Below are 6,045 nucleotides of genomic sequence, written 5' to 3'. Positions count from 1 at the left end.
TACTTTTGTTAATAATAATAATTTTAAAAATGATAATTTTAATGATAATACTAATAATAATATTAATAGTAATAATAATAGTAATGATAATCCTAATACTGATTTTAATGATAATAATAATAATAATAATAATAATAATAATAATAATCTATATCTATATCTATATCTATATCTATACTATCTATTATAATAAACACAAAAATAAATCATCTAAATCTCAAACTTCTAATCTTAGCCATCTATTCATAAATTCCCATTAGATCTAAACCCTTAAAAAAAATTATGACCTCATCATCTCTAAGTTTAACAACAATGAGACTAAAATACCCTCAACATTAAAAAAAACACGGGATAAAAAATAGAAAACAGGGTTCTTCAAAATTTAGTTCATTCACATTAAAAAAACCCTAATTTTCTCCCAAAGAACCCACGACTTAAAACAAAATCGAGATTACATCTTCCTTCACCTAAATCTCGATTCTATAACGTGAATAAACAAGAAGAAGATATGGGTTTGATTTTGATCTCAATTAAACAACTATATTAATCGGTTAGGGGTTCTGGGATAGAATCTCAGAATGGAAAAATTAAACCTAAAAAAATTCTTCCAAAATATCGATATAACGAAGATGATGAATCTCAATTCTAAAGTTTATGACTTAACCGGCGAAGATCTCGACAAAATCAAGATGATTATTCGTCCACAATATCGACTGAAGCAAGATGATTACAGTATTAACGACTGAATTAGGTAACTTAATCTTATCTCAATAAGGGTTTTCAATCGATTATTAGGTCAATACTGATTCATGCAATCAAATAAACTAGCCGGATTATTACGATTAACCAGTACTTTTCATTTTAATGAGATACTGCATATGTGTTTTGATTCATATGTCTTTTAATCGCTTTGTTTAACAAATATGTTTTGTTAAGAGTCTCTTAAACGTCAAAATAAAGTCACAGATGAGACTCTTTACCCATTTGATCCACCAATGATAAATCATTATCCAGAGCAACTCATTTGTGAGTAATTGATTCTTAGGACACTCCATTACATGGTAATGGTTTTAGAGAACATGTCCTACAGTGCTGCCTCATAATAACTAGCTAAACATAAAGTTTTAATAATAATATGAAGCCAAAGTAACTCTAGATTGACATGGATAGTTGGGGTGCTAAAAACTCATGTAAGTGCTGCACTCCTATCTCAAACGTTTATGGCATTTAGTAATAGTTATTGGAATGCTCTCTTTGTTGCGATTTCCATTCGTTATAGTTTGATATAAATCGAAGAAAATTGTCAAAAGTTTTATTGCTCATTCTGTGTTATTCTATGAATTTTTTTAGCATCTTACCACACTTGAGATGGATTTGAGCTAGAAAAGAAATCAAGTACATCGAGAAAGTTTGAACATGGCTAATTGATATCTACCAAACCTATTTTTAGCACACGAATATTTTAACTTATTTATTGAACTTTACTTTTTAACAACTGTGCACATCTACTATAACGGGTCAAGGTGGGTATGTGTTAAAATGGGTTAGCTTTAGGGTCAATAATACATAACCATCATTTTTTTGTTGTTGTTGTTGTTGTTGTGTTAACTTAATTCAAGTCTTTATAATTCATTTTTTCTGTGAATTAAAATTATTGCATTATACATGCAATGGCAAAATTGGTGAACAAACCATTATTTATTAATATATGAGTCCTAACCCATGTTCCAGTTTATTCATACAGGCAGAAGAAACAGAGCTACAGTTGTTGATAAAATGAGAAACTCATAAATGAAATTGGGTATGTACTTTTATTGCTCTTAAACAAACCATTTTTTTTATTAATATTAATATATATATATATATATATATATATATATATATATATATATATATATATATATAGGAGGGTTCAAATGAGAACCAAGAAATAAGTGAGAACTTCGAGAACCAATTTAAACCGTTAGATTGATTAAATAAAGGGTTGAGATTAAATGTATTATTTATTTATTAAAAAATATTAAATTAAAACTGTGAAGGGTATTTCTGGATCCAAAAAAGTGACGGGGCATTCAGGATAACTTCAATATAACGGTTTCGATAACTTCATATTTTGTACATGTAGTATGTACGTGTTCATATTAATTTTAATTATCTCATATTAATTTTAATTATCTCCAACGGTATTTTGGAGATTTTCATTGTGCAATTCATGCACTTCATCTTGAAGGTTAGAAAATTAGAAATAAATAAACAACGGCGAATTTAATAATTGATTGTGAAGATTTTTCTAATTAGAAATTTGTTGATTGTGAAATGGGTTAGGCGACATTAATGTTCCATAACTGCATTCCTAAAATTTAATATTGTAACCGCCGGATATGATTTGAATTTTAGACTATATAAAAACGGAAACCCAGTATATACATGTAATTTACTTTTTCACCCTCATGTATTTTAGTTCTCATGGTTCTTGCTTTTTATTTAGTTCTCATTTGAACTTTTATATATATATGTATATATATATATATATATATATATATATATATATATATATATATTAATGGTGTTAAATTGGTGTATAATTATATGTACTACATCATGCAAACTAATGATTGGTCCAGTAGCGAAATCCAGGATTAAAATTCAGTTGGGCCATGAATTATTTTTCGAGACTAATTATTTTTGACGGGTGCTTTAGTGGTTATTTACCTCAAAAGAACCATAAATTCTAAAACATACGGGGTCCTGTTGTAAAATCTATGAATTTACGCTATGTTGAATCCCTAGGTGGTTCATGGGTAATAATCCTGTCGTAGCTACATATGAAAGAATTCACATCAGTTAGAGTAACAGCCTAATGATGGCTTAACGTTTTCTCATTGCTTAACATTTTTTTCGAAAAATGATCGCTATGGTGGGTTTCATGGCTCAAGAGACGCTGATACATTTAAAAATAGCTTTTATGGTAGAGAGATCAATCAAGTGAAAATCGGTTTGAACCCTATGAATCCATTTTCACTGATTGAAAAGGATCAAAGGTTGACTCTAAACATTTTCTCGATCAGATAAGTGTTGACTACTTTCTGTATGGGCATATAAACATTAGATCATAGTTGTTTATAGTTTCTTTATTCTGAGTTGAGAGTTTCTAGGATGATAATGGCTAGACGTTTTGATTTCAAGTCCAATTACCCGACGACATTAATACATTCACTTGGTGACATTAATACACTCAGTTATGATTCATTTACCTGAGTTTTTTTATTCACTTTTGTGTGTAGATGTTAATCTTTTTATGAGTTAAGAACAATGATTTTGTGGGTACTGCACTATTTGGAGTATACGTTGATATATTTCTATGTTTGATCTCATGTTGATCATTTATATTTGTTTGTATCTATTATTCTCATTCTCAGTGTATATAATATGATCATGTGGATTCTTGCAAATTCGCATAAACAGTAATCAGACGACGACGAATGCTTCAAGAATATGGTTTAAAGTTTAACCCTAACGTCTATCAAATCAGGTAATGTTCGGTTTATTTTCACTTGCTATTTAATCAGTTATGTTATGTTATTATCGATTCATGCATTTTGTTTCTAAATAGTCGCCTTTGTAGCCCAAATTGTGTGCGAAGTAAATTGCACAGTACTTTGTTGTCCAAATTGACTTGAAGATGATCGTTATTCATCATAAAAAGATGCAAATCAAGAAAACATTATTTGTTAAAAGCGATATCTAACTTTTTAAGAGCGAGTGGCAGAAAGCGATAATTAATCTACTTGGCCCATTTTGTTCGCATAGGTTATTGTGTGAAACTTTTTGTGTATATGTAAGATCAGTTGAAGGTAGTGTTTTTGATGTTCAGTCAAATTTGATGTATATATCATCACAAGTGTTAATGGGTATGCTAAAAGGTGGGTTTGATATGCCTCTAGGATCACTTGGTGAAGCCTGCTAAAAAATGGATTCAACATTTATACTTTATACATGGAATTTTGGAAATGTTGGCTTACAAAGATGATGAGGGTGCTGCAACTGAGGTTTGTTACTTTTTTGTTGTATTTTAACTTTTTGAATATGGGTTTGTTTGACTTTGACTTTCAAAGATTACGAGGGTGCATCAACTAAGGTTGTCTGTTTTGTTTGACGTAATATCTGTGGTTATTATATGATACACGTTTATAACAAGATCCTATGATTTTACTGTTGCATCAAACTATATATGTGACCAATATATAACTATAGACATATACATATTTATAAACTAAAATTTATAATTTTCTGTACACTAACAAAAATATGATTGAACGAAGTCGATGTAGCAATCTTAAAGTATATGTATATGAAAAGCGGAATATTGAAATTTCAAATATTATAATACATGTTGTGGCCTTCATGATATTAACTTTTGATGATATAACTATTTTTCATCGCCGGACAACAAACGTTGAATATAGTCAACATGGCCATTTTACCATCTTTACTTATTTTATATAACATTGACCTTATTGTGACATGGACTCGAGTTTCGGATGAAAGGTCTTAGGAGCTTGAAAGGTTTGATGAGACATGATATCATTGATAAATCACTCATTACCCTATGGCTATTTATTCAATGATTATTTCTTCAATATAATGTAGGTTGCCATCATTGCAACACATGTTTCTTTCAAAAATATGTGCAAGAGATATTGGTCTCAATTTACACACGACTGATATTGTGATTATATTTGATAGTGATTGGAATTCGCTGATAGATCAACAAGTAAGAGCGTCGTTCACAGACAATATTTCAGAAAAAAAGATGTGCTGATATTTCTTTGGTTATAGTTGGCTCGGTTGAAGATCTGATATTGGAGTGGACAAACAAAAAATATGGGCGTTGACGATAAATTGATATCGGTTGGATTGTTCACCACAACTTCCAAAGGTTAGTCTCTGATTTGATTTGAGCCATTTGGGATAATCCAATGAGTGATCAGTTAGTTCATGTCTATAAACCAGTGGGTCAAAATTGTCACCTCCGGGTGATATTATTGCTATTTGTTTGCTTTTGCTGCTCGAGATCAGATGAAATGTTAGGGCTTTATGACAAGATAAATGAGGAAATAAGATAAAGTGATGCACGACCCTAGCCAACTCAAAAATCACGAGGTTCTAAGTGAACTGGGCTTATACTATACCTGGCAATTCGAAAGACATGAGGGGTAAAAGGTTTGACTATGAAACATGAATTTGGAAGATGTCAAAAATAGGTAGTGTAATTCAAATGACTTGGTGAATATCATTGGTTGAATGTCGTTAAAGATGGATATAATTACTTAAAACCTCTTCTTGGTAATGCAAGTAGGGAACAACCTTCAAGCTATCATTCATAACATTGTTGAAGATGATGTTATAGAAGGCAAAGGTGTAAGTGAGGGAACAACCATGTGGGTTCGGGACATCACTAAAAAGTTCAAGGTCCACATAAAGTTAGCATCGCATTACTCGATATTTAGAATAATCTAACTAATAGCTTCAAATACTTGCTCGGTAATTTATAACATCCACTAGATGTTTACAAATTTTATCAAACAAGTAAATTTTACGTGAGCACTAATAATCAACAGCTTTGTACTTGTATGGTAATATGGTGTCGTTGAAACTATATCAAATGTGTTATACTCTGCATTTGTCTTTTTTCAATCTTATGTGTTTATCTATACTTCCTTTATTTTGTGATTCATTATTTGCATTTTGACATGTAAGTTAACTGATAAAAAATTTAGTAGGAATCATTAAGCATTTCATGGGTTGGACATGTAAGTTGACTGATACGTATAGGAAATTTCTGAGTATTTTTTGCACAATTCGACCCATAAATGACAAACTACTCAATGTTGCATAATCTAATGTATTGTCAGTTTGGTCTCACACACGATGTTTCTTGGTAGTCTTGATTATCACGAGACATTAATAATCTAGAACATGGTATTAACGAGTTGAGGTGTTGGCAAACTGACAGGTTATCTGCTATGAAAAACTTTTTAGATC

General features: G+C 30.5%; 1 long non-coding RNA gene across 4 annotated transcripts; it reads left to right on the top strand.

Annotated features, from left to right (window-relative positions):
- The first annotated feature begins 405 nt into the window (after window positions 1-405).
- On the top strand, window positions 406-5,645 carry LOC139847830 (uncharacterized). Of its 4 annotated transcripts, XR_011759713.1 has the most exons (6): window positions 406-751; window positions 1,046-1,190; window positions 1,745-1,801; window positions 3,420-3,532; window positions 3,945-4,049; window positions 4,651-5,645. It is a non-coding gene; the product is annotated as an uncharacterized lncRNA (long non-coding RNA). The 4 variants fall into 4 exon arrangements; XR_011759712.1 differs by lacking the exon at window positions 1,046-1,190; XR_011759711.1 differs by lacking the exon at window positions 1,046-1,190 and having other exon boundaries at window positions 1,732-1,801; window positions 4,747-5,645.
- The last annotated feature ends 400 nt before the right edge of the window (window positions 5,646-6,045 follow it).

Source organism: Rutidosis leptorrhynchoides, chromosome 5, assembly GCF_046630445.1.
Source record: "Rutidosis leptorrhynchoides isolate AG116_Rl617_1_P2 chromosome 5, CSIRO_AGI_Rlap_v1, whole genome shotgun sequence".
NCBI classification, from domain to species: domain Eukaryota; kingdom Viridiplantae; phylum Streptophyta; class Magnoliopsida; order Asterales; family Asteraceae; genus Rutidosis; species Rutidosis leptorrhynchoides.
Note: the sequence above shows the minus strand (reverse complement) of the source record. Positions and strands in the feature narration are given on the sequence as shown.